Consider the following 11,741-nt stretch of genomic DNA (forward strand, 5'->3'; position numbering starts at 1 on the left):
TGTGTATGTTCTTTAGTTGATGGTTAAGTCTCTGAGAGCCCAAAGGTTCCATTAGTTAGTGGGTTAAAGGGTGGCCTACATCTGGCTCAGGGCTTGGGCCCCTGAGTGAGGTGGGATGTGAGCAGTTTTGACTGTGTGCAATGCATGCTGGTGCCAGGAGGGTGTCAGGTTGCAAGAAGCCCTAGAACCCTTCTCCAAGATTAGGGGAGCACAGCCTGAGCTTCCTGTAGACCTGCCAGTTGGCAGAGAGTTGAGGACAACAGGTTCTCAGGCTCTTGGACATTCCAGATGCCACTGGATGCCTCAGAAGAGCTGAGACTGGAGTTGGGGCCTGAGGGCTGGATCTTACCCAGAGCCAAAGGGAAAAGAGGGAGGAAGAGAGCCCCAGCTGGGTCTTCCTCTGGGAGAAGAGTCTTTGGCTTGCCTGGCAGGCATCATGGCTTGGTGGAAACTGTGTCTGGGAGCACAGAGAGGCCTTCTGCAGGAGAGTAGACTTGGTTCTTTAGAGGAAGACTTGCTGAGTTGTACACCATGGAGGATTCTGATGAGAAGAAGCAGTCCATTTTTTTTATTAGATATTTATTTACATTTCAAATGCTTTCCCCTTTCCTAGTTTCCTCCCTGAAAATTCCCTATCATCCCCTCCCCCCTGCTCCCCAACCCATTCACTGCCACTTCCTGGCCCTGGAATTCCCCTATACCAAGTCATAGAATCTTCCCAAAACCAAGGGACTCTCCTCCCATTGATGAATGATTAAGCCATCCTCTGCTACATATGCGGCTAGAGATACAAGTCCCACCATGTATTTTCTTTGGTTGGTGGTTTAGTCCCAGAGAGCTCTGGGGGTGCTGGTTAGTTTATGTTGTTTCTCCTATAGAGCTAGAGACCCCTTTATCTCCTTGGATACTTTCTCTAGCTCCTTCATTGGGGGCCCTGTGTTCCATCCAATGAATGACTGTGAGCATCCACTTCTGTATTTGTCAGGCACTGGCAGAGCCTCCCAGGAGACACCTATATTAGGCTCCTGTCAGCAAAATTTTGGCATCTGCAATAGTGTCGGGGTTTGGTGGTTGTTCATGAGATGGATCCCTACGTGGGGCAGTCTCTGGATGGTGCTTCCTTCAGTGTCTGCTCTAAACTTTATCTCTGTAACTCCTTCCATGGGTATTTTGTTCCCCCAGGTAAGAAAGATCAAAGTATCTACACTTTGGTCTTCCTTCTTCTTGAGGTTCATGTGTTTTGCAAATTGTATTTTGGGTATTCTGACTTTCTGGGATAATATCCACTTGTACAAATTGAAAAGGAAGAGGCCAAAATATCACCATTTGCAGATGATATGTTAGTATATATAAGTGACCCCAAAAATTCCACCAAAGAACTCCTTAACCTGATAAACAGCTTCAGTGAAGTAGCTGGATATAAAATTAACTCAAACAAGTCAATGTCCTTTCTCTACACAAAGGATAAACAGGCTGAGAAAGAAATTAGGGGAACAAGACCCTTCTCGATAGTCACAAATAATATAAAATACCTTGGCGTGACTCTAACTAAGGAAGTGAAAGATCTGTATGATAAGAATTTAAAGGCTCTGAGGAAAGAAATTAAAGAAGATCTCAGAAGATGGAAAGATCTCCCATGCTCATGGATTGGCAGGATCAATATAGTAAAAATGGCTGTCTTGCCAGAGCAATCTACAGATTCACTGCAATCCCCATCAAAATCCCAACTCAATTCTTCAACAAATTAGAAAGGGCAATCTGCAAATTCATCTGGAATAATAAAAAACCTAGGATAGCAATAATTCTTCTCAAAGATAAAAGAACCTCTGGTGGAATCACCATTCCTAACCTAAAGCTGTACTACAGAGCAATTGTGATAAAAACTGCATGGTACTAGTACAATGACATACAAGTAGACCAATGGAATAGAATTGAAGACCCAGAAATAAACCCACACACCTATGTCACTTGATCTTTGACAAGGGAGCTAAAACCATCCAGTGGAAAAAACGATAGCATTTTCAACAAATGGTGCTGGCACAACTGGAGATTAACATGTAGAAGAATTCGAATTGATCCATTCCTATCTCCTTGTACTAAGGTCAAATCTAAGTGAATGAAGGAACTCCACATAAAACCAGAGACACTGAAATTTATAGAGGAGGAAGTGGGGAAAAGCCTTGAATATATGGGCACAGGGGAACAATTCCTGAATAGAACAGTAATGACTTGTGCTGTAAGATCAAGAATCGACAAATGGGACCTCATAAAAATGCTAAGCTTCTGTAAGGCAAAAGACACTGTCAATAAGACAAAAAGGCCACCAACAGATTGGGAAAGGATCTTTACCAATGCTAAATCAGATAGGGGACTAATATCCAATATATATAAAGAACTCAAGAAGGTGGACTCCATAAAATCAAATAACCCCATTAAAAATGGGGCTCAGAGTAAAACAAAGAATTCTCACCTGAGGAATACCGAATGGCTGAGAAGCACCTGAAAAAATGCTCAGCATCCTTAATCATCAGAGAAATGCAAATCAAAACAACCCTGAGATTCCACCTCACACCAGTCAGAATGGCTAAGATCAAAAATTGAGGTGACAGCAGATGCTGGCGAGGATGTGGAGAAAGAGGAACACTCCTCCATTGTTGGTGGGATTGCAAGCTTGTACAACCACTCTGGAAATCAGTCTGGCGGTTCCTCAGAAAATTGGACATAGTACTACCGGAGGATAGTGCAATACCTCTCCTGGGCATATATCCAGAAGATGTTCCAACCGCTAAGAAGGACACATGCCCCACTATGTTTATAGCAGCCTTATTTATAATAGCCAGAAGCTGGAAAGAACCCAGATGCCCCTCAACAGAGGAATGGATACAAAAAATGTGGTACATTTACACAATGGAGTACTACTCAGCTATTAATAAGAATGAATTTCTGAAATTCCTAGGCAAATGGATCGACCTGGAGGGAATTATCCTGAGTGAGGTAACCCAATCACAAAAGAACTTACTTGATATGTACTCACTGATAAGTGGATATTAGCCCAGAAATTTAGAATACCCAAGATATAGGAAACAATTTGCGAAGCACATGAGACTCAGGAGGAATGAAGACCAAGGTGTGGACGCTTTGCCCCTTCTTAGAATTGGGAGTGGAACGCCCATGGAGGGAGTTGCAGAGATGAAGTTTGGAGCTGAGACGAAGGGGTAGACTGTCTAGAGACTGCCATATCCGGGGATCCATCCCATAATCAGGATCCAAACGCTGACACCATAGCATACTCTAGCAAGATTTTGCTGAAAGGACCCAGATGTAGCTGTCTCTTGTGAGACTATGCTGTGGCCTGGCAAACACAGAAGTGGATGCTCACAGTCGGCTATTGGATGGATCACAGGGCCCCTAATGGAGGAGCTAGAGAAAGTACCCAAGGAGCTGAGGGGATCTGCAACCCTATGGGTGGAAAAACAATATGGACTAACCAAGCAGCCGGGAGCTCGTGTCTCTAGCTGCATATGTATCAGAGGATAGCCTGGTTGGCCATCAGTGGAAAGAGAGGCCCACTGGTCGTGCAGACTTTATAAGCCTCATTGCAGGGGAACACCAGGGTTGGGAAGTGGGAGTGGGTGTGGGGGGGTAAGTGGGGAGTGAGGGTGTGGGGGAGTTTTGGGATAGCACTGGAGATGTGAATGAAGAAAGCACCTAATTAAAAAAGAGAGATTAGGGAAACAACACCCTTCACAATAGTCACAAATCATATAAAATACCTTGGTGTGACTCTAACTAAGGATGTGAAAGCTCTGTATGATAAGAACTTCAAGTCTCTGAAGAATGAAATTGAAGATCTCAGAAGATGGAAAGATTTCGCATGCTCATGGATTGGCAGGATTAATATAGTAAAAATGGCTGTCTTGCCAAAAGCAATCTACAGATTCACTGCAATCCCCATTAAAATTCCAACTCAACTCTTCACAGAGTTAGAAAGGGCAATTTGCAAATTCATCTGGAATAACAACCTAGAATAGCAAAAACTATTCTCAACAATAAAAGAACCTCTGATAGAATCACCATCCCCTACCTCAAGCTCTACTACAGAGCAATTGTGATTTAAAAAAAAAACAAAAACAAAAACAAACTGCATGGTACTGGTACAGCAACAGACAGTTAGATCAATGGAATAGAACTGACGACTCAGAAGTGAACCCACACACCTATGGTCACTTGATCTTTGACAAAGGTGCTAAAACCATCCAGTGAAAAAAAAGACAGCATTTTCAACAAATGGTGCTGTCTCAACTGGCAGTTAGCATGTAGAAGAATGTGAATTGATCCATTCTTATCTCCTTGCACAAAGCTTAAGTCTAACTGGATCATGGAACTCCACATAAAACCAGAGACACTGAAACTTATAGAGGAGAAAGTGGGGAAGATGGGGCACAGGGGAAAAAAATCCTGGACAGAACACCAACAGCTTGTGAGGTAAGATCAAGAATCGACAAATGGAACCTCATAAAATTGTAAAATTTCTGTAAGGCAAAGGACACTGTCAGTAAGATAAAAAGGCAACCAACAGATTGGGAACAGATCTTTACCAGTCCATGGTTTTAAAGCATTTATTGTCATGGAGGAGAGTTGTGATGAGTGAAACTGTACCCTCTTTCTCAGGGCGGGCCTGAGGTTACATACCTTTTGCAGTGAGGAGTGTCTGGGAAGGAGAGCTTAATTGGCTATGCTCTTCAGGCCTTTACGTGCCTCATTTAAATGTACATCTGCCTTGAGGAGAGGCCTCCTAGGTGTCTAGGAGTGTGTCTAGGAGTGTGGCAAAGCACCTACTGTTCCTTGCAGAGTTATCTGCTGGGTCTTTGGGGTTTTTAACCTAGCTCAACCAGAAACTAGACTGCCTTTCATGGTCCCACATTAGTTGATTCCGTTGTTCTTCCTGTGAAGTTCCTATCCCCTTAGGCACTGCCAACCTTCTTATTCTTCCATAAGAGTCTCCAAGTTCCATCTAATTTTTAGCTGTGGGTGTCTACATCTATCTAAGTTATTGCTGGGTGGATTCTCTCATAGGACAGTATGTGCTAGTATGCGTCTATGAGCATAACAGAGGATCATTAATAGTGTCAGGGACTGTTGCTTGTCCATGGGATGGGTCTCAAGTTTGGTGGGGTTTTGATTGGCCATTCCCTCAGTCTCTACTCTATCCCCTATTCCTGCATTTCTTTAGACAGGAAAAGTTTTGGGTTAAAAATTTTGTGGGTGGGTTGATGTCACTATTGCTCCACTGGGGTTCTTGCCTAGCCAGAAGAGGAAGCCTCCCCAGGCTCCATATCGCCAATGCTGAGTCACAGCTAAGCACACCCACATTGATACTTTTGTGAATCCCCTGTCCTATGTCTCCATCTCTTCCTGAAGTTGCCCCCCTCCTTACCATCCCTGTCAGTTGCAGATTTCCATTCATAATCATGGACTCCATTCCTCCCCATACCAGACACTAAACCCACCTCTCCATTCCTATCTCCATTCGCATCCGGTTCCCTCTCTCCATCTGCATTCCATGACCTTTCAATAGAATCAAACATCCTTTCTTGTGCCCTTCTTCATGTCCAGGCTTCTTGGGTCTGTGGAGTGTAGCATGGGCATTCAGTATTTTATGGAATGCATCCTGAGAGGGGAGAGGTCATGCTTAGGTGCATTTTTTTTTTTTTTTGGTAATTTTTATCTAGCATCATCTTTTTTTTTTCCAGATGTTTTATTAGGTATTTACTTCATTTACATTTCACAAGAGACAGCTATATCAGGGTCCTTTCAGCCAAATCTTGCTGGCATATGCAATAGTGTCTGCATTTGCTGGCTGATAATGGGATGGACTCCTGGGTGGGGCAGTCTCTGGATGATGGTCCATTCTTTTGTCTCAACTCCAAACTTTGTCATCGTAACTCCTTCCAGGGATGTTTTGTTTCCAATTCTAAGAAGGGGCAAAGTGTCCACACTTTGCTCTTCCTTCTTCCTGAGTTTCATGTTTTTTACAAATTGTAACTTGGGGATTCTAAGTTTCTGGGCTAATATGCACTTATCAGTGAGTACATATCATGTGAGTTCTTTTGTGATTGGGCTACCTCACACAGGATGATACCCTCCAGATCCTCCATTTGCCTAGGAATTTCATAAATTGATTCTTTTTAATAGCTGAGTAGTACTCCATTGTGTAAATGTATCACATTTTCTGTATCTATTCCTCTGTGGAGAGACATCTGGGTTCTATCAGCTTCTGGCTATTATAAATAAGGATACTATGAACATAGTGAAGCATGTGTTCTTATTGCCAATTGGAACATCTTCTGGATATATGCCCAGGAGAGATATTGCTGGATCCTCTGATAGTACTATGTCCAATTTTCTGAAGAACTGCCAGACTGATTTCCACTGTGGTTGTACCAACTAGCAGTCTCACCAGCAATGGAGGAGTGTTCCTCTTTCTCCACATCCTCGCCAGCATCTGCTGTCACCTAAATTTTTGATCTTAGCCATTCTGATGGTTTGAGGTGGAATCTCAGGGTTTTGATTTGCATTTTCCTGATGATTAAAGATATTGAACATTTTTTCAGGTGCTTCTCAGCTATTCCATATTCCTCAGTTGAGAATTCTTTGTTTAACTCTGAGCATCATTTTTTAATGGGGTTATTTGGTTTTCTGGAGTCCATCTTCTTGAGTTCTTTATATATATATTGGATATTAGTCCCCTATCTGATATAGGATTGGTAAACATCCTTTCCCAATCTGTTGGTGGCCTTTTTGTCTTATTGACAGTGTCATTTGCCTTACAGAAGAACAAACGGAAATACATGATACATGATTTGGTTAACTCAGTATAAAATGAAAAGCTCTATCAAAATACTCTTCACTGGAAAAATAAATAGAACAGACAATGGATCTACCAAAGTTCATATTCGCTTTGGCAGATGTCAGTGTGGGACAGTTCATGACAGCACAATTTGCCATTATTCCCCCAGAGCTGACCAGCTTCCAAGCTAACTGTTAAATTATTTTACTGAGATTATATCTTGTTGGTATCTGGCTCATTCCAGATCATCGTCAGCCAAGCTCTGAGCACTTACAGTTCTCTGACTAATGGTTGGAATCTTGATCAGGAGCATCTGGAACACTGTGGAGGAAGAGTCTGCTGTAACACTTGCAGCAGCTGCTGAGGCTGTCCACACACAGCAATGGCATTTGTCAGGTGGTCCACACCCTTCTGTAGTCACCTTGTGCTAATAACTCTTCACCAAGCTGTGTCTCTCCAAGAAAGAATTTCTGAACTGCTTCAGCATCTTTTAAATCAGGTAACATGGAAAGCCCAGCTCTCTCCTTAGCAAGCTTCCGTTTCTTTCTTCGTTCTCCAAGCCTGTTCTTGAAGTTGGGGTCACTCCACCTTTTGCAGTCGAAGTCAATGCAGTACCCAGTGACGAGGGCACCTCACACATCCTCGGCGATGGCGCTGTTCTGGCCCACCATCTTCACTCGACTGGGGCACCTGCCTGGCCTCGGCAGCCTGCCTGGCAGTAGTTAGCTCCAACAGATCAGAGCACACAGGCCGCCTACAGCCTCCTGCCTCCAGTCCAGACAGAAAAGGCCTACCATGCAGTTTTTATCACAATTGCTCTGTAGTACAGCTTTAGATCAGGCATGGTGATGCCACCAGAACTTCTTTTAACATTGAGAAGAGTTTTTGCTATCCTAGGTTTTTATTCCAGATGAATTTGCAAATTGCCCTTTCTAACTCTTTCACTTCCTTAGTTAGAATCACACCAAGGTATTTTATATTATTTGTGACTATTGTGTTTCCCTGATTTCTTTCTCAGCCTGTTTATCCTTTCTGTACAGAAAGGCTACTGATTTGTTTGAGTTAATTTTATATCCAGCTACTGGGCTGAAGTTGCTTATCAGGTTTAGAAGTTCTCTGGTGGAGTTTTTAGGGTCACTTATATATATTATATCATCTGCAAATAGTGATATTTTGACTTCTTCCTTTCCATTTTGTATCACCTTGATCTCCTTTTGTTGTCTAATTGCTCTGGCTAGGACTTCAAGTATTATATTGAATAGATGGGGAGAAAGTGAGCAGCCTTGTCTAGTCTCTGATTTTAGTGGGATTGCTTCCACCTTCTCACCATTTACTTTGATGTTGGCTACTGGTTTGTTGTAGATTGCTTTTATCATGTTTACGTATGGACCTTGAATTCCTGATCTTTAGAAGACTTTAATCATGAATAGGCGTTGGATTTTGTCAAATGCTTTTCTCTGCATCTAGCGAGATGATCACGTGGTTTTTGTCTTCGGGTTTGTTCATATAGTGTTTAGTATACGTTGATGGATTTCCATATATTAAACCATCCCTGCATCCCTGGGATGAAGCCTACTTGGTCATGATGGATGGTCGTTTTGATGTGTTCTTGGATTTGCTTTATGAGGATTTGATTGAGTATATTTGCATCGATATTCATAAGGGAAATAGGTCTGAAGTTCTCTATCCTTGTTGGGTCTTTATGTGGTTTAGGTATCAGAGTAATTGTGGCTTCATAGAATGAGTTGGGTAGAGTAACTTCTGTTGTTATTTTGTGGAATAGTTTGAGAAGAACTGGAATTGGTCTTCTTTGAACGTCTGATAGAAATCTGAACTAAACCCATCTGGTCCTGGGCTTATTTTGGTTGGGAGTCTATTAATGACTGCTTCTATTTCTTTAGAGGATATAGGACTGTTTAAGTCATTAATCTTATCCTGATTTAACTTTGGTACCTGGTATCTGTCTAGAAATTTGTCCATTTCATCCAGGTTTTCCAGTTTTGTTGAGTATAGCCTTTTGTAGAAGGATCTGATGGTATTTTGGATTTCCTCAGAATTTGTTGTATGTCTCCCTTTTCCTTTCTGATTTTGTTAAATAGTATACTGTCCCTGTGCCCTCTAGTGAGTCTGGCTAAGGGATTATCTATCTTGCTGATTTTCTCAAAGAACCAGCTCCTGGTTTGCTTGATTCCTTGAATAGTTCTTTTTGTTTCCTCTTGGTTGATTTCTCCCCTGAGTTTGATTATTTCCTGCCCTCTACCCCTCTTGGGTGAATATGCTTCCTTTTGTTCTAGAGCTTTTAGGTGTGCTATCAAGCTGATAGTGTATGCTCTCTCTAGTTTCTTTTTGGAGGCACTCAGAGCTATGAGTTTTCCTCTCAGGAATGGTTTCATTGGGTTTCATAAGTTTGGCTATGTTGTGCCTTCATTTTCATTAAACTCTAAAAGGCCTTTAATTACTTCTTTATTTCTTCCTTGCCCAAGGTATCATTGAGGAGAGTTTTATTCAGTTTCCACGTGAATGTTGGCTTTGTATTATTTATGTTGTTATTGAAGATCAGCCTTAGTCTGTGGTGATCTGATAGGATGCATGGGACAATTTCAATATTTTTGTATCTGTTGAGGCTTGTTTTGTGAACAATTATATGGTCAGTTTTGGAGGAGGTAGCATGAGGTGCTGAGAAGAAGGTATATCCTTTTGTTTTAGTATAAAATGTTCTGTAGATATCTGTTAAATCCATTTCTTTCATAACTTCTGTTAGTTTCCATGTGTCTCTGTTTAGTCTCTGTTTCCAGGATCTGTCCATTGATGAGAGTGGGATGTTGAAATCTCCCAGTATTATTGTGTGAGGTGCAATATGTGCTTTGAGCTTTACTGTAGTTTCTTTAATGAATGTTGATGGCCTTTCATTTGGACCATAGATATTCTGAATTGAGAGTTCATCTTGGAAGGTTTTACCTTTGATGAATATGAAGTGCCCCTCCTTGTCTTTTTTGATAACTTTGGGTTGGAAGTCGATTTTATTCGATATTAGAATGGCTACTCCAGCTTTATTCTTTGGACTGTTTGCTTGGAATATTGTTTTCCAGCCTTTCACTCTGAGGTAGTGTCTGTCTTTTTCCCTGAGATGGGTTTCCTGTAAGCAGCAAAAAGTTGGGTCCTGTTTATTTATCCAGTCTGTTAGTCTATGTCTTTTTATTTGGGAATTGAGTCCATTGATATTAAGAGATATTTAGGAAAAGTAATTGTTGCTTCCTTTTATTTTTATTGTTAGAGTTGGGATTCTGTTCTTGGGGCTGTCTTCTTTTAGGTTCGTTGAAGGATTACTTTCTAGCTTTTTCTAGGGCGTAGTTTCTGTCCTTGTATTGGTGTTTTCCCATTATTATCCTTTGAAGGACTGGATTCGTGGAAAGATATTGTGTGAATTTGGTTTTGTCGTGGAATACTTTGGTTTCTCCATCTATGGTAATTGAGAGTTTTGTTGGGTATAGTAACCTGGGCTGGCATTTTTGTTCTCTTAGTGTCTGTATAACATCTGTTTAGGATCTTCTGGCTTTCATAGCCTCTGGTGAGAAGTCTGGAGTTATTCTAATAGGCCTGCCTTTATATGTTACTTGACCTCTTTCCCTTACTGCTTTTAATATTCTGTCTTTATTTAGTCCCTTTGTTGTTCCAATTATTATGTGACGGGAAGAATTTCTTTTCTGGTCCAAACTATTTGGAGTTCTGTAGGCTTCTTGTATGTTCATGGGCATCTCTTTCTTTAGGTTGGGGAAGTTTTTTTTTATAATATTGTTGAAGATATTTGCTGGTCTTTTAAGTTGAAAATCTTCATTTTCATCTACTCCTATTATCTGTAGATTTGATCATTTTGTAGTTCTAAGGGGCGAATTATTCTTTACGTTGGAGCTTGATATAGATAATACAAGAATAAATTATAAATTATAGTTTCAAGATATTCTTTTGCTCATTGAATGTTTTCTTTAAAAACACTGAACTGTCCAACTGTAGTTTTTCATTTTGTCAGTCCTTTTACCATGGGGAAATTGTATTACCTCTTTACAATGGTGGTAAGCAAGATTATGTCTGGATTGTAGGAGATCCCTTAGGGCGTCTCTTAGTACTACCATGTCCTGTGATTAAAGTCAATGGGACACTACAACAGCCTAATCCAAGCAGGATGACAAAGGACGCAGACCCATCAGGAATGAAGGTATGGGTCAATCCTCCAGGAAAAGAGCCAAGACCTGCTGAGGTGCTGGCTGAAGGTGAAGGAAATACAGAATGGGTAGTAGAGGAAGGTAGTTATAAATACCAATTAAGGCCACATAACTAGTTGCAGAAACGAGGATTATAAAGTAATATGATTGCCCCATTGTAAATTTACAAATGCGTTTGCAATTGTACGAGGGATAGTTATATCATGTTAGGCGTATTCACAACCTTGTTATTCTTTCATGTGAACATGAGATATTATTTGTTTCAAGTTGACAAGGGGTGGATTGTAGTGGCTATTCCTGGTTGTCAACTTGACTATATTTGGAATGAACTACCATCCAGAATTGGAAGACTCACCAGTGACCCTTATCTGGAGGCTTGGAGATCCTTATCTGGATCTTGGTATGGAGATCTTGAGCCATAGTGGCTATGGATTCCAGAAGATTGAATCTCTGAGTTTAAGGAAAACACCTTTAATCTGGGCTACACCTTTCATCTGGGATTAAAGGTGTGGTGGAACACACCTTTAATCTGGGCTACACCTTCTGCTGGAGACAATATAAGGATTTATATTTAGATGGCTTTATATTTAGATGGCTTTATCTCCAGATTTAATCTCCAGATTCTCTCCCTCCTGGGAGCTCAGAGAATTTTGAAGACCCATGGTTGAAAC

At 41.2% G+C, this 11,741-nt stretch overlaps 1 pseudogene; it reads right to left on the reverse strand.

Moving 5' to 3' along the window:
• Nucleotides 1-7,085: 7,085 nt before the first annotated feature.
• Gm20786 lies at nt 7,086-7,521 on the reverse strand (annotated as a pseudogene).
• Between the last annotated feature and the right edge of the window lie 4,220 nt (nt 7,522-11,741).

This window comes from Mus musculus, chromosome 8 (assembly GCF_000001635.26).
Source record: "Mus musculus strain C57BL/6J chromosome 8, GRCm38.p6 C57BL/6J".
Taxonomy (NCBI): Eukaryota; Metazoa; Chordata; class Mammalia; order Rodentia; family Muridae; genus Mus; species Mus musculus.